The following is a 21,362-nucleotide window of genomic DNA, read 5'->3' as shown; positions in this document are numbered from 1 at the left end:
CATTTTTGATGTCGCATCATCCAAAATATCCCAGGCCAAATTGTGCAGGATTGAAATAGCATTGTAGATGATAAAATAGAGGACAGATGTTTTAGATGTAAAAAACAAAAGAGAATTTTCCTGATTCAGATACAGCATGCAGTCTGAAGAAACTATTTAGTTTACTTCTATTATCAAATTAATTTTGTTCTCTTGGTATCCTTTGTTTAGAAGCATATGTAGGTAGGCTCAGACGCAGCAATGCACTTCTGCAAGCTAGCTGCTGATTGGTGGCTAGCTACACACCAGGTAGTAAATTGTTGCGCTGGAGCTGAGTTTAACTATGTATTTAACCCCTTTGCATTTTCTTTTTACATTTTTAGACCCCTTTAATATATAAGGGATCCCTTAATAGTACAATGCAGGAATGGGGGAGTGCCTGGATAAATTATTTTGGGCTAGATTATAAGTGGAGTGCAATATATTGCTTCAGCAAAAGCGATATTTACGCTCAACTTACTAATACCAGCACATGCAAAGGTACAATGAACCTGACCTTGTGTTTACATTGCTGGGAAGCATTGCGCTGTGAGACACAGCAGCGAAGGGGGTAAGTGGATGGCAGAAAATTGTAAATATATATGTACATGAATATATACATATATATTTATGTGTTTATATGTGTATATACACATTAACACAAATATATATGTATATAAGCATATACATATATAGGGGCTGATTTACTAATGTGCGGGCGGTGAAATGCTTGTGCAATGCCGCCCCCTGTACATTCGCGGCCAATAGGCTACTAGCAGGGGGTGTTAATACACCCGATCATATCCGATTGGGCGGATTGCTGTCGGCCTCCTCAGAGGTGGCAGACAAGTTAAGTAAAAGCAGTCTTAAGATCGCTGCTTCTTAACTCCTGTTTCCGGAGAGCCTGAAGCCTCGTGCAGAAACAGCTGAATACAGGCCTTAATAAATCGGCCCCCATAGTGCCTTTTTTTTTTTTAAATGTTCAAATGTTTTATTTACCAAAAGGCACTACACAATTATTTTTGGGGTCAGATGGGGCACATTTTAAAAATTAACCAGCGGTCTGACTTCTAGTTAATTTTTTTGAGCGTTAATTGCTACCGTGAGCCCGCAGTAGCAATTACTAGCCACTTGTAATGGCTGGTTATTTTTTGCGAGCCCATAAACGGGTGAATTTGCCAATTTATGGGCGCACAATAAATTAGCACTCCATTTGCAATCTAGCCCTTTATTCTGTAATTGGTTAACAAGACTAAGGTGCTGATTCTATAAAGTTCGCAAGTCTAGACTGGTTTTCCACACCAACTCTTTTGAGTACTTTGATAAACACTTGAAAAAACAGTGAAAACTGTAGTTGGAAAATACAGTATTTATAGAATGACTCTGGGATTACTCTGGGATTTGAGAGAAAATTTCATATAAGGCCATGGAACGCCAATGTTCAGTCCAACAATTACACGTTGTATTTTTAAATATGAATTTTTATGCTTTTTTGCCCATCCAGTGTACTTAAATTATGATTTACGACTTTCATAGTTAATATGATTTATTCCTGTGTAATTTACCTACAAATTTTACTTTTTTGATAAAATACAATTTTTAGGTGAACAAGTTAGTTTCGATTTTTGATGTATCTTAACAATACAAATGTTTTCTGCATATTTTATGTGAATGGTTCAATTATTTGTTTTTTATGATTTTTAAATCTCCTTCCCATATGAAAATGCAGTATACGCCACTTAGCGAGACACCTTGTTTTCAGGGTAAAAGTGGCTTTATATATTTCCACCAGGGAAATAGAAGGACTGGCGAGCATTCTTTTAGAATCTAACCAGCCCAGAGACCTTTTCAGAATCGGGCCCTAACTCCTTTCCCAAATTGTCCCAATAAGGGTTTATACATATTTCTAATTATAGGGACATTCTAGTGCAAAAAGGACATGCTCTTATGTGTGCATGAAACTTTGGATTACCAACCCTGGATATGTATGTGTTATCCCCTACAGGAATTTAACACATAGGTAAAGTCCAAATCAAGTTTCCAAATACGAACCTGCTAATGATTGGCATCTACATGCGACTGTTTCCAATGATTGGCAGCTACTTGTGACTGCTGCTAATGATTGGCAGCTACTTGCGATTGCTGCTAATGATTGGCAGCTACTTGTGATTGCTGCTAATGATTGGCAGCTAGTTGCAACTGCTGCTAATGATTGGCAGCTACTTCTGGCTACTGGTAATGATTGGCAGCTACTTGTGACTGCTGCTTATGATTGGCTGATACTTGTGACTGCTGCTTATCATTGGATTCTACTTGTGACTGCTGCTTATCATTGGCTGATACTTGTGACTGCTTCTTATGATTGGCTGCTACTTGTGACTGCTGCTTATGATTGGCTGCTAATTGTGACTGCTGCTAATGATTGGCTGATACTTGTGACTGCTGCTTATGATTGGCTGATACTTGTGACTGCTGCTTATGATTGATTCACTGGAGTGTTTCCTGTTCAGGAGGTGTAATGTTTATAGTTCAAGGGCTGGCCCTTTGCAGGGGTTAATGAATACATAGGGGTTGATCTTGTGCTTTTTTGGCAGATAAAGATTTCTGAACATTGTCTGGTATTGTCAGTTTAACCAGTAATCACAATTCTACAATGCTTCTGCTGTCCCCTGAACCTAGAAACTTTTACAACCTGAAAACAACACAGAATTGTTATTTTCTTCATTAGGTTCACTATTTCATTATTCATAAACGAAATGCGCAAGAATATGGACAAACAAAATGATGAAGGGGGGGCTGTATTTTAATTGACCACCTTTAAAGTGTGTTTAGTGATACTATTAGGTGTTGTGTCCTACAAAACCTTAAAGATGTGTGTGTTATGTGTTTGTTGGGTTATTGTTTTGGCTATTTTATTTAGTAGTTCATTATTTGCTTGTTTTTTTAACCTTTTTTTTATGCAGGTAGCAATTGTATCTGTTGGTGAAATTACTTTCTAATGCGATCCAAAATGGCAAGGGGGAGGGGGGGGGGGGTAATTTCAGTGCGTTTTACACATGAGCACAACCTGTGTTACATTCACAAACTTATGGGGTACTCTGCAGTAATTCTAAAAATGTGTTATCTGGTGGTTTATCAAGTCCTTTAAGCTGTGTAATTCTGTTAATATTGGCCTGTAAATTTGTCATTAATTATTGGATTTTGATAAGCCATACAGGCCTGGTAAATGGTAAGTATAGGGTATATTTTTACCTGATTGATGAGGACAAAAGTGCTGCCAGTGAAAATGACTGATTGTAATTGCGTTGACATAGAAAAGAGCTGATGTTAACATTCCAATAATTATCAAACAGTGGTCAACCTCATAGTATACTAGGGTCAGTGATTAAAACAAATACATATAAATTAGCAATAGGTATTGCAGGAAGTCATTCCTTCCAACATTTCCGAGAGACCTTATGGGAAGTTGGAGGTTAAAAAGCTTGTGGGAAGTGTCCCACCGGCAATTCTTTTGAGTGGGGCATTGTGAGAGGCAGTGTGCATGTCAGGGTGGGCTGTTGCGTGTCAGGGTATACTGTGCATGTGTCAGGGTTTGCTGTGGTTGTGTCAGGTTGAATGTGGCTGCGTAAGGGGGGCTGTGGGCATGTCTTGATGGCTGTTAGAGTGGCTTAAGCAGTTCCGTAAAAACAAGTCAATAATTAGCTGTGGGCAGGTAGAAGGCTAGCCCTCTCAACCCTTGACAAACCGACAGGATGTGGGACTGTTGGAACGTATGGAAAGGGGTCAGTCTCCTTACAAATTAGAGAATTAAATATTTCATCCAGACACTGCTAAATGATAACTGTCTTCAATTAATAAATACTGTATATTAAATGCTAACTTAATAATAAAAGACAGGCACCCAAATATTTATGCAAACTGTAATCTTCATCTAAAGTTATAACCTCTCATACAATGAATACGTCTAAATAGACTGTGCTGTCTGAGATCTAACAACCTTCAACAAAGGATATCAAAGAACAATTATGAGATAAGAATACCAGAGGGCAATCTGTGGGCATATATGGCAACAAAGCAGATTGCCCTCTGGTATTCTTATCTCATAATTGTTCTTTGATATCCTTTGTTGAAGGTTGTTAGATCTCAGACAGCACAGTCTATTTAGACGTTGTTATTCTTGTTTGCTCCACTGTAACATATTATCTGTATCTGCCTTTGCTCCTTTATCCTGCATGCCCTTGGTTTGTGCTTAGGGTATCCTTTGTTGAAGGTTGGATTATTCCCATTACAGACTGCACAGTCTGTTTTTTAATTTTATTGGTGATGGTGATATAGGTAGTTTGTGTCTTGTTGCGTATTGTTTCTATCATTCTATGTTTCTAGTATTTGTTTATATGTTTGTCTTTCAGATAATACCTGTCCTGATGAAGGCCCAACTGAGGGCCGAAACGTCGACCATGTATTAATGTTCTAAGAATAAAGAAAATATTTGCCTCTATACAAACCCTGAGACTGCCCTTCTTCCACACTGTTCTCTAACTATCTCTCATAAGGATTGCACCCAGGTTGTGGCTGCCCCACCTGGTTGGAGTGCTGGGCTATATGCTATTTGGACTTTTGATATATATATGTGTGTGTGTGTCAGGGTATCTGTGAATGTCAGTAGACAATACATATATGTATAATAAAATATAATAAGTATGCAATCTATCAAAAATTAAGTTTGAGCATGCTCATTTTATCGCTGAATACATTCTGTGTATTGCAAATCTGAGGTCAGACATTAAATGCCTTTTCCTTATTACAGAACATTTAAGAACAAAGGAATTGGTTTCAAAGATTCCCTATCAGACCCCCCCTCTCTACCTTATACATCTAAAGGGTTCAAAAGAGAACATTTGTCTCATTAGTTCAGCACAGACCCCTGGGGTGATGTAGACAATATTCTGTGTTTTGGTGGAAGATATGCTCAGAATCCCAGGAAGATAGTAATTAGCACAGACCTGTATATTGCCCCTGAACCAACTAAATACACATCAAGCTAGCTAAGCAGAAACACATGTTGCATTGTAACTTTTAAATTCATTTTAAAGTACAACTTGTGTTTAAATTTCAAGTAAAATATACCTCAGTATTGTATAAAAATGTATATTTCCATGGATCTGAGAAATGCATTTCAGGTTTGTAATAAATTAAATGAGTAAAATATTAGATAAGTATTTGCTGAACTTAATAAGTAGTTGTATAATAAATGTATAAATGTTTGAATCATTTCAAAATAACAACATCTGTTTCTTTATTTTTCAGACAACAAGATGTCCTATAAATATTGGTCATAAACAAAAGTCTATGCACTCAATTTTTTTTATTAGAAACATGAAATGTAATGTTTTCATACTAGATATAATACAATGCCAGGAAATTGAATGCTATGATTCTGTGAAGAAAAACAATTAACAGTAAATTGCTTACTAGCATGATGCTGGAAGTATACACAGGTTTAATATCTATAAATGTATGCTAGATTATATTAGATGGAACAGATATATGACCAGACAGGTTTATTAATATAAAGAAATAGTGTACTTGATAAACAATTTAAAGGTTATATACAAGACTGCAGCAGCACTGATGGTAAAACTGCATTTCTGGTTATCTGCTGCCACCTATAGTTCCAAAATGGTATTATAACCAAAAGGCATTTGGCTACTCAGGGAGGCATTTCCCAAAATAACCTATGAGATGTTCAGATCCGAGGGCGAATCATAGACAAGCACTGGTAAAGGCCTATCAAAATCTTGTGGAAATGATTAAAGAAAAGGAGGAGGGATTCTTTATTTTTGGGAGAAAGACCCATACACACAGGAGACAAAGGAGACAGACAGACTCAAAAGAAGCATTAACTTTTGGAGAGAAAAATACACAGACTTTGGGTCAAGTATATTCTCTGCCATTTTGGGGACACTTTCTTGAACAAAGGAAGATTAACAATTTTGAGGCCTGTACCTTTGCACGTTGTGAGTAAACCCTTCGTAGATGACCCACAAGAAATTCTGGAAACTGAAACATTGATTTGGTTAATTGTGTAAAGATTACGCGATTGTTTTATATATATATATATATATATATATATATATAATATTTAAATCAAAGGTATTTTTTAACTACAACTAGATTGCAGTTAGTAATTTTAAGCTCATGTTCATAGTCCTGTATAGTTTTAACTAGTCACATTACTGCTAAAGAGTTTATTTCAGCTCAGATAAATTGGCATAGAAATTGGCTGTTAAAGTGTCTTGTTATATTGTTTACCTAGACACTGTTAAAGTTAGCGGTCCATATTCTGGTATTTTATTGTGATATTTTAATGTGATTCATTGTGAATAAGGTAAATTGTAAAGGTATATTTTTTATGATCTTTGTATAGAATATTATAACAGCTTAAGTGTGTATCATTTGGTTCATAATCTGGTTTCTATAAATATAATTCAATGTGTTTATAAATATTAACTAATCTCAAGAATTTAGGAATAATTATTAATTTCAATTGTTTCGTATATACATTTTTATTGGGGGTTTGTTTTAAAGAATAATAATAAATAAATTGTATTATAACCCTGCTATATACTGACATATCATCTGGAGGCACTGCTGGGAGATTATTAAATTTATCACATTGATATAATATATTTGTAGTAAATAGAGATTATAAAAATTTTTTATTAAAAACATTTTAAAAAAAATAAATTTTTAATTTTTTATTCATATTTCAAAATAAATAATAATATTGTTGAATTGGTTTTTTTTTTTCTTTATGTTGGCCAAAATTGTATTAGCGTTTTAATTTAGCCAAATACTAAGCCAATATAATAATGTCTGTTACTAGAAGTGAATCAATTGAATCTATACATAGTGTTGAAATATGTTCCCCAAAATCGCAGTTAGTCAGGCAGAAAAGCTTAAAACAGAAGCCATTACTCACCTTAAAAATAGATTAAGTATTAAGGTAGAATTAGGCGCTTACATTAAGATGCTGAAGACTAAGGTCAAAAATATATTGGGTAGCGAAAGCGAAATATTTCACGGGCTGTTAAAATTGGGCCAACCTCAAAAGCAGAGGAAACGCGACAAAATAATTTTCAAAACTTGGGATCTGCTCCTCTATGTGAACAATGAAATGTACAATAAAATTGAAGTACAAAATTCACAATTTCGAGCAACTGAGGGGTGAGAATTATTCCATAGGGTTAGATGAGGAAGAGGCAGAATGAGTCCAGGATTTGATGAGTTTGCCCAAAACATGGCCACCTTACAAAAATATAACCAGAGTTTAGTAGCTCAGATAGAAGATCTGCATAAGCAACTTGCACAAAGCTAAAGAGAGTTAAGTGGTTTAAAAAGGCTGTATCGTCATAATGAAAACCCCTCTATTAGCAATGAGGATAATGCAGATAATTTTAAATCCATTAAAGAATTGATAAGAAATGAACTCCAGAACTTTAGTGAAGAATTTAAACAAAGGACCTCTATTGGGTCATAAATACACTTCCCAAATAGACAGTCACCTCATGTTATAAATTCAGGGAACTGCTACCCTTCAGAGGGGTAGGACAGTGATTATAGTAAGTCAGAGGGCAGAGCCAGCTACCCAAATAGCCCCCATAGTGCTAATATGCGTAAGGGATCTCCCCACAGTAGAAAGGCAGATAGGGGGCACTCTAGACCCAAAAATAAGGTCCATAGGAAAGCCCAAGATACGTCTAATAAGGTATATGATACCTCTAAAATAATTACATTTTTAAGTAGTGCAGTACCTACGTTTTCCAACAAGGGGACCAATTCTATAATTGACCACTTAGTGACTTATGAAAATGCTTTATCCATAATGAATGTTACTAGTGAGCAGTCAAAAATTGAATTTCTGCCCTGGGCATTTGAGGGTAAACATCACAAATTCTTTGCTTCACTAAAGGATATGAATATTCATTCCTAGAGTGAAACGCAAATTCAGTGCAAAAATGAGTTTGGGCAATATCGCACTAAAACCGCTGTGAAAATAGCTGTATATGGTTTAAAATGTAGTGCCAATCAAAGCCCTATAGAATTCTTTTCTGTACTAAAAAGTGAGTACAGTATCGCCAAAGATTACCCCATATTTGAAAACTCAGAATTTTTAAATTTATTTTACGAAGCATTGCCCGCGCACATCAAACTTAACTTAGCTAGAGATTTTGATGAGAACTGCTGATTGGACTGGCTGATCAAAGAGAGTACAAAGTTATACTCTATTCAGCAGTCCAGTGAACAAGGGGTTAATAAGGAACCAAGGCCCAGCCCCAAAATTGTGGCATAAACAAGGGCGTCACCTAGCCCCCTTAATTTGGAGTCTACCAAAAAAACATGCTGAAGTGGCTGGAGAAAACAGGCCTTCCCCACAAAGTTTTAACTCTGCCCCTCCCACATCATGGGCTGAGGTGCAGAGAGAATATACTCAAAATGGGGGGGCATACCCAAACAAATAGTTATCCCCAAAGAGATGAAAACCCACAAGGTTATCAGTATTCCTATAAAAATAAATACCAAAAGTGGCAAAAAATACTCTCAGGGTAACCAGACACCCCAAGTAAATAGTGCTCCCCAAGACATTAGCGCTGAACAAGTTGAACCCCAAAGACAACCACGTGAAAACAGGAATAATAGCTATGATTCTGAGGGATCCCAAGGATCCAGGAATCAATACACTGGGATATCAAAAAATCGGTCAATGGGTAAAAATGGCTTGTCCGTTCAAGTGGGCCAACTCAGTAAGCAAATAAGTCAATTATGTACACTATTTACTAATATGAGTCAAGCTTTGATGGCTCAGAACCCTAATAATCTTTTTTTAGGGGTACAGCCAGTGGACAGCAATGGGCCACAGGCACAGTCATAAATAATACAGTATTACCTAAGAGAGAGGGGAAAGATATACCAAATAAAGTGATAAAGGTCAATAATAGTACTAATCATATTCTCTCCCTACAGACCAGGAACGGACGATTTAGCTGTGATGACGAGCAACCTCAGTCTGGAAACTCTAACAAATCCCTTCTTTTGCATTTCTCTTATAACCTTATTCCCACAGATGCAGTACACAGGAACCCTGTCGACTCTACTACAGAGGGAAGGACTGGTAAGAATGAAGTTTCTTCTGTATCAGGTAACGTGGCGAATACAGGTAAAACATGGCAATGCCCACAATTGTGTAAGCATGAAAATTTTATGTGTGAAATGGTAGAAACTGCAGGAAGATATTATATATTTGTTGAACTCCAGGATTCAGTTGCTAACCCTATCATGGGATTAATTGATACTGGATCTCAGACAACTATTTTATCCCACTGGTACTACACACAGCTAAATGAGCTAATACCCCACAAACCTAAAATAAAAGAATTTGATGGTTCACTAATAGGTGTTGGGGGTGACTCTCTCAAAGTCTACAGTATGGCATGGTTAAAACTAAGACTGGGGAACAGGGTAATAAGACGCCCTATCATTATAGTGGATCTGCCAAATGATCATTTAAATATTGGTAGTGATCTCCTGAAGCGATTAAGCACCATAATTGATTGCATGAATAATGTAATTTGGTCACAAGTAAAAAGGTCTATTAATTATGAGCGGTCTGACATAACTGTCATGTGGTGGAAGAGAAGCCAGATGCTGTGGAGATTCCTTTCAGGAATGACTCTATACCTGAAATCACTATCCTACAGATAGATGATCAGACTCCTTTAAGTGGCTCTGATGGTAATACGTTTAACATTTTGCCTGGAACGATAGCAAATATTTCCTTAGACTGCGATGTATTAACCATATACCTCCACAAGGGTGACCTTAAATCCCCTAAAGGGGAAGATCATTCACAATTCCTTTCTGAAATTGCAAAAGTTAAGGATTATCTATTTATACAAACAATACCAGGCTGCTACAGGCAGGGAGTTCTGGCACAATCCATATGCAGAGGCAGATCCAGGCAGCTAACAGATAACAGGGGTGCTAAGCTGTGTAAAAACAGCTGGTGTAGCCGAAAATATAGATTCAAAAAGCATATACAGCAGCACTGAGGCAAAGGAGTAGCAGGGCAATCCAATAGTTAAAAAATATAACTTTTATTTAAACATGTGTTAAAAGAATACACAGCTCCAAACTCCCTGACTAGTTTCGTGCCCTATAGGCACTTAATCATAGGGTAAGTTTGTCAGGTGATAGCACCTCTATTTGTAGTGGTGGACACCACTGCCCTATATTCTAGTATCCCACATCACATGGGGGTACAGGCTATCAGATATTTTCTTGATGGTCAGACTAGATTCTCGGAGGAGACCAAAGTGGTATTATGTGAAATCATAGAATTCTTGCTTAAACATATTTTTTTTTATGTTTGACAAAGAATTCCACATACAGATTTGCGGGACAGCCATGGGGGCAAGATTTGCTCCCTCGTTCGCAAATCTGTATGTGGGATGTTGGGAGGATAAGTACCTTTATTCAAGCAGCAGTGCTGCTCTATATACTTTTTGATGATCTATTTATCCCTATGCAAGTGCATGACTTTGGTAAAACGAAATATGCTAAATTGAACTTAAAACAGGAAGCTAGCTATATAAGCGAAGACTTATTAGTGCAGATTGCTGAACCTAAAGTGATTAAATATCTTTCTCCCCAAGATCTCTTGGTCCATGACCTGGATGACAAGTGTGAAAGCTATAACATCACAGCTAAGTGTTTATTATTTATATCCATAGGTAATAAATCAGCGAAGCACCTGTTTTTAGTTTTAAATACACCCCATAATCAAATATACATTGGCAATGATCTCTTACATAGATATACCATACGAATATATTTGATTAACCTTTGCCTATGGAGCAGGTTAAAGGGGGAACCTAAAGTATTTCAGGATGCAAATGCAGCCCTGAATTCAAACCAGCAATTGCCATATGCTGTGAATATACAGACGTCTAATGATATTGTAATCCTTGCTGGGGTGATAAATTCCTCTTATCCTTACAGGTAAAAAGAGGTGAGAAATGAAAAACTTCTGAAACACTAATATGCATCTCCCATAGAATGCAAGATCTGGGTATAACAATGACCCATACTCCCATGGTAAATATTGGAACTATTAAAATACATTTTATTGTGCATAACATGACCCCACAGGATATAACCTTGTTCAAGGGAACAACCATAGGATATGCTCTAGAATCCAGTTATTATACTTTTGGATTCCAGAATAATGTAATTGGGCTAATACCTAAAGGATACTTAACTGAAGAACAATTAATAGAACAATCCTTTGCATCTATGCCAGAGGGATTATTTACAATTCAGTCTATTATCCCTTCAGCTCAGAGGGAGGCATCTGTGAAATTGAAGAAGCCTCTCTAGTATTTGATCAGCCGATCAAAGAGCAAGAATACCCCAATACCCAGAGTCATGGGGGCAATGTAAATTATAATCAAGGGGATCTCACCTCTAGGTTGTAAGAAACCTATGAGATAGGACAGCCTGAAATCTTTCCAGGATTTCAGCAAATAGTCGAAGAGCAAATCTCCTTAGCTAATGGCTGTTCCAGTGATGATGAACAACGACAGCTACGAAAACTCCTGATGGAGTACAAGGATATATGTGATAAACCAAAGCGCCACTAGTAGGCCAGGTCTGAATGATCCGGTCGTAAAATGTATGAAAAAACAATGATTAAAAATTAAAAGTTATTGTGTAGTTTATTTACATATAAATTACAAACTACATGGATCCATGAACAATATCTAATCACAGTACATCAATTAAAAATACATCAAATTAAAAATACATCAAATTAAAATTACAGAGCGAATGATAAAACAGTCAATAGTACAAATTAATAGTACAAATCTATTCAAGCTGGGATAACAATGAGTGCAATCACTAAATTCCTTATAACAATAGGTACAGACTGGTTAAATGGAAACACTAGGAATCCTTCTGTGTGTATTAACACCTACTCTCCGGGTCCCAGTAATTTATGTATGTCCCTGCTGGAGCACGGTGTGTGGAATAATCAAATGTGCCGTCTGTTTTGTATGGTACTTGGCTAGTGATATCGAGGAACCTACAATTTTGCGTTCGCGAACAGCGAACACGAACTTCCACAAAAGTTCGTGAACGGGCGAACCGGGTGAACTGCTATTGACTTCAATAGGCAGGCAAATTTTAAAACCCACAGGGACTCTTTCTGGCCACAAAAGTGATGGAAAATTTGTTTCAAGGGGACTAACACCTGGACTGTGGCATGCCGGAGGGGGATCCATGGCAAAACTCACATTGAAAATTACATAGTTGATGCAGAGTCTGTTTTTAATCCATAAAGGGCATAAATCACCTAAAATTCCTAAATTGTTTGAAATAACGTGCTTTAAAACATCAGGTATGATGTTGTATCGTTCAGGTAGTGTAAGGGTTACGCCCGCTTCACAGTGACAGACCAAACTCCCCGTTTAACGCACCGCAAACAGCCGCAAACAGTCCATTTGCACAACCGCAAACTCCCCATTTGGCAGGCAGGCAACTGCTATTAGACTACACTAGCAGACTGATGTTTCACAGTCAAAAAAGTTTTTTTTATTAAAAATTTACACTACTTTTACAACAGATATGAGTGGTGGCACTTAGCAAGTGGGCCTGGCACACATGCTAGCAGGCAGGCAACTGCAATTAGATTTCACTAGCAGACTGATGTTTCACAGTCAAAATTGTTTTTTAAAAAACATTTACACTACTGTTACAACAGATATGAGTGGTGGCACTAGTTGGCAAGTGGGCCTGGCACACACGCTGGCAGGCAGGCAACTGCTATTAGATTACACTAGCAGACTGATGTTTCACAGTCAAATTTTTTTTTTTTTTTTAAATTACCTTATTGTTACAACAGATATGAGTGGTAGCACTAGTTGGCAAGTGTGCCTGGCACACACGCTGGCAGGCAGGCAACTGCTATTAGATTACACTAGCAGACTGATGTTTCACAGTCAAAAAAGTTTTTTTTTAAATAATTTACACTACTGTTACAACAGATATGAGTGGTGGCACTTAGCAAGTGGGCCTGGCACACATGCTAGCAGGCAGGCAACTGCAATTAGATTACACTAGCAGACTGATGTTTCACAGTCAAAAAAAAAATAAAAAAATTTTTTACACTACTGTTACAACAGATATGAGTGGTGGCACAGATATGAGTGGTGGCACTAGTTGGCTAGTGGGCCTGGCACACACGCTGGCAGGCAGGCAGGCAACTGCTATTAGATTACACTAGCAGACTAATGTTTCACAGTCAAAAAAGTTATTTTTTTTTTAAGTTTACACTACTGTTACAACAGATATGAGTGGTGGCACTAGTTGGCAAGTAGGCCTGGCACACACGCTGGCAGGCAGGCAACTGCTATTAGATTACACTAGCAGATTGATGTTTCACAGTCAAAAAAGTTATTTTTTTTAAATTTACACTACTGTTACAACAGATATGAGTGGTGGCACTAGTTGGCAAGTGGGCCTGGTACACACGCTGGCAGGCAGGGAACTGCTATTAGATTACATACAAAGAGAGAAGCGCTCTAACAGGAACGAACAGCTCAGTGGCTTGTTCTATGGCGATTTACCACCCGGAAGCAGCCTCTTTTAGACCAGTGTGCTTTTCACAGAAGAAAACTTTCCTGAAGTATATCAGTCTGATCCTGCCAAGTAAGGTCAGTCCAGCCCCGAAATACCAGGCAATTCTCCTCTGAACAAGGAACATGACAACCCCAGACGATCGTTTCGGCCTCCTATGGGCCTCGTCAGTGAGGTGCAGCCACATTCCTCTAAGCACACTGGGCAAGGAGTCCACGTCTGGTTTCCCCCATCACCCATAGGGAGACTTCCCCAGGGTCATAATAATTTGCATACAAAGAGAGAAGCGCTCTACCAGGAACGAACAACAGCTCAGTGGCTTGTTCTATGGCGATTTACCACCCGGAAGCAGCCTCTTTTAGACCAGTGTGCTTTTCACAGAAGAAAACTTTCCTGAAGTATATCAGTCTGATCCTGCCAAGTAAGGTCAGTCCAGCCCCGAAATACCAGGCAATTCTCCTCTGAACAAGGAACATGACAACCCCAGACGATCGTTTCGGCCTCCTATGGGCCTCGTCAGTGAGGTGCAGCCACATTCCTCTAAGCACACTGGGCAAGGAGTCCACGTCTGGTTTCCCCCATCACCCATAGGGAGACTTCCCCAGGGTCATAATAATTTGCATACAAAGAGAGAAGCGCTCTACCAGGAACGAACAACAGCTCAGTGGCTTGTTCTATGGCGATTTACCACCCGGAAGCAGCCTCTTTTAGACCAGTGTGCTTTTCACAGAAGAAAACTTTCCTGAAGTATATCAGTCTGATCCTGCCAAGTAAGGTCAGTCCAGCCCCGAAATACCAGGCAATTCTCCTCTGAACAAGGAACATGACAACCCCAGACGATCGTTTCGGCCTCCTATGGGCCTCGTCAGTGAGGTGCAGCCACATTCCTCTAAGCACACTGGGCAAGGAGTCCACGTCTGGTTTCCCCCATCACCCATAGGGAAACTTCCCCAGGGTCATAATAATTTGCATACAAAGAGAGAAGCGCTCTACCAGGAACGAACAACAGCTCAGTGGCTTGTTCTATGGCGATTTACCACCCGGAAGCAGCCTCTTTTAGACCAGTGTGCTTTTCACAGAAGAAAACTTTCCTGAAGTATATCAGTCTGATCCTGCCAAGTAAGGTCAGTCCAGCCCCGAAATACCAGGCAATTCTCCTCTGAACAAGGAACATGACAACCCCAGACGATCGTTTCGGCCTCCTATGGGCCTCGTCAGTGAGGTGCAGCCACATTCCTCTAAGCACACTGGGCAAGGAGTCCACGTCTGGTTTCCCCCATCACCCATAGGGAGACTTCCCCAGGGTCATAATAATTTGCATACAAAGAGAGAAGCGCTCTACCAGGAACGAACAACAGCTCAGTGGCTTGTTCTATGGCGATTTACCACCCGGAAGCAGCCTCTTTTAGACCAGTGTGCTTTTCACAGAAGAAAACTTTCCTGAAGTATATCAGTCTGATCCTGCCAAGTAAGGTCAGTCCAGCCCCGAAATACCAGGCAATTCTCCTCTGAACAAGGAACATGACAACCCCAGACGATCGTTTCGGCCTCCTATGGGCCTCGTCAGTGAGGTGCAGCCACATTCCTCTAAGCACACTGGGCAAGGAGTCCACGTCTGGTTTCCCCCATCACCCATAGGGAGACTTCCCCAGGGTCATAATAATTTGCATACAAAGAGAGAAGCGCTCTACCAGGAACGAACAACAGCTCAGTGGCTTGTTCTATGGCGATTTACCACCCGGAAGCAGCCTCTTTTAGACCAGTGTGCTTTTCACAGAAGAAAACTTTCCCAGGTTGAGCGCTTCTCTCTTTTTATTTATGCAAATTATGACATTTTGGGAAGTCTCCCTAAGTGTGATGCGGGAATCCAGACGTGGACCCGTTGCTCAGTGTGCCTAGAGGGATATGGCTGCACCTCACTGACGAGGCCCACAATAGGCCGAAACGTACGTCTGGGGTTTTGCTGTTTCTCTCGTTCAGAGAAGGATTGCCTGGTATTTCGGGGCTGGACTGTACTGTGAAGTCAGGATCAGACTGATATGCTTCAGGAAAGTTTTTCTCTGTGAAAGGCACATGTTGAGCAAAAAAGAGGCTGCTTCTTGGGTGGTAACTAGCCATAGAACAAGCTATTATGCTATTGTTCGTTCCCAGGTTGAGCGCTTCTCTCTTTTTATTTATGCAAATTATGACATTTTGGGAAGTCTCCCTAAGTGTGATGCGGGAATCCAGACGTGGACCCGTTGCTCAGTGTGCCTAGAGAGATATGGCTGCACCTCACTGACGAGGCCCACAATAGGCCGAAACGTACGTCTGGGGTTTTGCTGTTTCTCTCGTTCAGAGAAGGATTGCCTGGTATTTTGGGGCTGGACTGTACTGTGAAGTCAGGATCAGACTGATATGCTTCAGGAAAGTTTTTCTCTGTGAAAGGCACATGTTGAGCAAAAAGAGGCTGCTTCTTGGGTGGTAACTAGCCATAGAACAAGCTATTATGCTATTGTTCGTTCCCAGGTTGAGCGCTTCTCTCTTTTTATTTATGTAAATTATGACATTTTGGGAAGTCTCCCTAAGTGTGATGCGGCAATCCAGACGTGGACCCGTTGCTCAGTGTGCCTAGAGGGATATGGCTGCACCTCACTGACGAGGCCCACAATAGGCCGAAACGTACGTCTGGGGTTTTGCTGTTTCTCTCGTTCAGAGAAGGATTGCCTGGTATTTCGGGGCTGGACTGTACTGTGAAGTCAGGATCAGACTGATATGCTTCAGGAAAGTTTTTCTCTGTGAAAGGCACATGTTGAGCAAAAAGAGGCTGCTTCTTGGGTGGTAACTAGCCATAGAACAAGCTATTATGCTATTGTTCGTTCCCAGGTTGAGCGCTTCTCTCTTTTTATTTATGCAAATTATGAGATTTTGGGAAGTCTCCCTAAGTGTGATGCGGGAATCCAGACGTGGACCCGTTGCTCAGTGTGCCTAGAGGGATAAGGCTGCACCTCACTGACGAGGCCCACAATAGGCCGAAACGTACGTCTGGGGTTTTGCTGTTTCTCTCGTTCAGAGAAGGATTGCCTGGTATTTCGGGGCTGGACTGTACTGTGAAGTCAGGATCAGACTGATATGCTTCAGGAAAGTTTTTCTCTTTGAAAGGCACATGTTGAGCAAAAAGAGGCTGCTTCTTGGGTGGTAACTAGCCATAGAACAAGCTATTATGCTATTGTTCGTTCCCAGGTTGAGCGCTTCTCTCTTTTTATTTATGCAAATTATGACATTTTGGGAAGTCTCCCTAAGTGTGATGCGGGAATCCAGACGTGGACCCGTTGCTCAGTGTGCCTAGAGGGATATGGCTGCACCTCACTGACGAGGCCCACAATAGGCCGAAACGTACGTCTGGGGTTTTGCTGTTTCTCTCGTTCAGAGAAGGATTGCCTGGTATTTCGGGGCTGGACTGTACTGTGAAGTCAGGATCAGACTGATATGCTTCAGGAAAGTTTTTCTCTGTGAAAGGCACATGTTGAGCAAAAAGAGGCTGCTTCTTGGGTGGTAACTAGCCATAGAACAAGCTATTATGCTATTGTTCGTTCCCAGGTTGAGCGCTTCTCTCTTTTTATTTATGCAAATTATGACATTTTGGGAAGTCTCCCTAAGTGTGATGCGGGAATCCAGACGTGGACCCGTTGCTCAGTGTGCCTAGAGGGATATGGCTGCACCTCACTGACGAGGCCCACAATAGGCCGAAACGTATGTCTGGGGTTTTACTGTTTCTCTCGTTCAGAGAAGGATTGCCTGGTATTTTGGGGCTGGACTGTACTGTGAAGTCAGGATCAGACTGATATGCTTCAGGAAAGTTTTTCTCTGTGAAAGGCACATGTTGAGCAAAAAGAGGCTGCTTCTTGGGTGGTAACTAGCCATAGAACAAGCTATTATGCTATTGTTCGTTCCCAGGTTGAGCGCTTCTCTCTTTTTATTTATGCAAATTATGACATTTTGGGAAGTCTCCCTAAGTGTGATGCGGGAATCCAGACGTGGACCCGTTGCTCAGTGTGCCTAGAGGGATATGGCTGCACCTCACTGACGAGGCCCACAATAGGCCGAAACGTACGTCTGGGGTTTTGCTGTTTCTCTCGTTCAGAGAAGGATTGCCTGGTATTTCGGGGCTGGACTGTACTGTGAAGTCAGGATCAGACTGATATGCTTCAGGAAAGTTTTTCTCTGTGAAAGGCACATGTTGAGCAAAAAGAGGCTGCTTCTTGGGTGGTAACTAGCCATAGAACAAGCTATTATGCTATTGTTCGTTCCCAGGTTGAGCGCTTCTCTCTTTTTATTTATGCAAATTATGACATTTTGGGAAGTCTCCCTAAGTGTGATGCGAGAATCCAGACGTGGACCCGTTGCTCAGTGTGCCTAGAGGGATATGGCTGCACCTCACTGACGAGGCCCACAATAGGCCGAAACGTACGTCTGGGGTTTTGCTGTTTCTCTCGTTCAGAGAAGGATTGCCTGGTATTTCGGGGCTGGACTGTACTGTGAAGTCAGGATCAGACTGATATGCTTCAGGAAAGTTTTTCTCTGTGAAAGGCACATGTTGAGCAAAAAGAGGCTGCTTCTTGGGTGGTAACTAGCCATAGAACAAGCTATTATGCTATTGTTCGTTCCCAGGTTGAGCGCTTCTCTCTTTTTATTTATGTAAATTATGACATTTTGGGAAGTCTCCCTAAGTGTGATGCGGGAATCCAGACGTGGACCCGTTGCTCAGTGTGCCTAGAGGGATATGGCTGCACCTCACTGACGAGGCCCACAATAGGCCGAAACGTACGTCTGGGGTTTTGCTGTTTCTCTCGTTCAGAGAAGGATTGCCTGGTATTTCGGGGCTGGACTGTACTGTGAAGTCAGGATCAGACTGATATGCTTCAGGAAAGTTTTTCTCTGTGAAAGGCACATGTTGAGCAAAAAGAGGCTGCTTCTTGGGTGGTAACTAGCCATAGAACAAGCTATTATGCTATTGTTCGTTCCCAGGTTGAGCGCTTCTCTCTTTTTATTTATGCAAATTATGACATTTTGGGAAGTCTCCCTAAGTGTGATGCGGGAATCCAGACGTGGACCCGTTGCTCAGTGTGCCTAGAGGGATATGGCTGCACCTCACTGACGAGGCCCCACAATAGGCCGAAACGTACGTCTGGGGTTTTGCTGTTTCTCTCGTTCAGAGAAGGATTGCCTGGTATTTCGGGGCTGGACTGTACTGTGAAGTCAGGATCAGACTGATATGCTTCAGGAAAGTTTTTCTCTGTGAAAGGCACATGTTGAGCAAAAAGAGGCTGCTTCTTGGGTGGTAACTAGCCATAGAACAAGCTATTATGCTATTGTTCGTTCCCAGGTTGAGCGCTTCTCTCTTTTTATTTATGCAAATTATGACATTTTGGGAAGTCTCCCTAAGTGTGATGCGGGAATCCAGACGTGGACCCGTTGCTCAGTGTGCCTAGAGGGATATGGCTGCACCTCACTGACGAGGCCCACAATAGGCCGAAACGTACGTCTGGGGTTTTGCTGTTTCTCTCGTTCAGAGAAGGATTGCCTGGTATTTCGGGGCTGGACTGTACTGTGAAGTCAGGATCAGACTGATATGCTTCAGGAAAGTTTTTCTCTGTGAAAGGCACATGTTGAGCAAAAAGAGGCTGCTTCTTGGGTGGTAACTAGCCATAGAACAAGCTATTATGCTATTGTTCGTTCCCAGGTTGAGCGCTTCTCTCTTTTTATTTATGTAAATTATGACATTTTGGGAAGTCTCCCTAAGTGTGATGCGGCAATCCAGACGTGGACCCGTTGCTCAGTGTGCCTAGAGGGATATGGCTGCACCTCACTGACGAGGCCCACAATAGGCCGAAACGTACGTCTGGGGTTTTGCTGTTTCTCTCGTTCAGAGAAGGATTGCCTGGTATTTCGGGGCTGGACTGTACTGTGAAGTCAGGATCAGACTGATATGCTTCAGGAAAGTTTTTCTCTGTGAAAGGCACATGTTGAGCAAAAAGAGGCTGCTTCTTGGGTGGTAACTAGCCATAGAACAAGCTATTATGCTATTGTTCGTTCCCAGGTTGAGCGCTTCTCTCTTTTTATTTATGCAAATTATGACATTTTGGGAAGTCTCCCTAAGTGTGATGCGAGAATCCAGACGTGGACCCGTTGCTCAGTGTGCCTAGAGGGATATGGCTGCACCTCACTGACGAGGCCCACAATAGGCCGAAACGTACGTCTGGGGTTTTGCTGTTTCTCTCGTTCAGAGAAGGATTGCCTGGTATTTCGGGGCTGGACTGTACTGTGAAGTCAGGATCAGACTGATATGCTTCAGGAAAGTTTTTCTCTGTGAAAGGCACATGTTGAGCAAAAAGAGGCTGCTTCTTGGGTGGTAACTAGCCATAGAACAAGCTATTATGCTATTGTTCGTTCCCAGGTTGAGCGCTTCTCTCTTTTTATTTATGTAAATTATGACATTTTGGGAAGTCTCCCTAAGTGTGATGCGGGAATCCAGACGTGGACCCGTTGCTCAGTGTGCCTAGAGGGATATGGCTGCACCTCACTGACGAGGCCCACAATAGGCCGAAACGTACGTCTGGGGTTTTGCTGTTTCTCTCGTTCAGAGAAGGATTGCCTGGTATTTCGGGGCTGGACTGTACTGTGAAGTCAGGATCAGACTGATATGCTTCAGGAAAGTTTTTCTCTGTGAAAGGCACATGTTGAGCAAAAAGAGGCTGCTTCTTGGGTGGTAACTAGCCATAGAACAAGCTATTATGCTATTGTTCGTTCCCAGGTTGAGCGCTTCTCTCTTTTTATTTATGCAAATTATGACATTTTGGGAAGTCTCCCTAAGTGTGATGCGGGAATCCAGACGTGGACCCGTTGCTCAGTGTGCCTAGAGGGATATGGCTGCACCTCACTGACGAGGCCCACAATAGGCCGAAACGTACGTCTGGGGTTTTGCTGTTTCTCTCGTTCAGAGAAGGATTGCCTGGTATTTCGGGGCTGGACTGTACTGTGAAGTCAGGATCAGACTGATATGCTTCAGGAAAGTTTTTCTCTGTGAAAGGCACATGTTGAGCAAAAAGAGGCTGCTTCTTGGGTGGTAACTAGCCATAGAACAAGCTATTATGCTATTGTTCGTTCCAGGTTGAGCGCTTCTCTCTTTTTATTTATGCAAATTATGACATTTTGGGAAGTCTCCCTAAGTGTGATGCGGGAATCCAGACGTGGACCCGTTGCTCAGTGTGCCTAGAGGGATATGGCTGCACCTCACTGACGAGGCCCACAATAGGCCGAAACGTACGTCTGGGGTTTTGCTGTTTCTCTCGTTCAGAGAAGGATTGCCTGGTATTTCGGGGCTGGACTGTACTGTGAAGTCAGGATCAGACTGATATGCTTCAGGAAAGTTTTTCTCTGTGAAAGGCACATGTTGAGCAAAAAGAGGCTGCTTCTTGGGTGGTAACTAGCCATAGAACAAGCTATTATGCTATTGTTCGTTCCCAGGTTGAGCGCTTCTCTCTTTTTATTTATGTAAATTATGACATTTTGGGAAGTCTCCCTAAGTGTGATGCGGCAATCCAGACGTGGACCCGTTGCTCAGTGTGCCTAGAGGGATATGGCTGCACCTCACTGACGAGGCCCACAAT

This window comes from Bombina bombina, chromosome 9 (assembly GCF_027579735.1).
Source record: "Bombina bombina isolate aBomBom1 chromosome 9, aBomBom1.pri, whole genome shotgun sequence".
Lineage (NCBI taxonomy): Eukaryota > Metazoa > Chordata > Amphibia > Anura > Bombinatoridae > Bombina > Bombina bombina.
The sequence above is the reverse complement of the archived record's forward strand: the minus strand, read 5'-3'. Positions refer to the sequence as shown.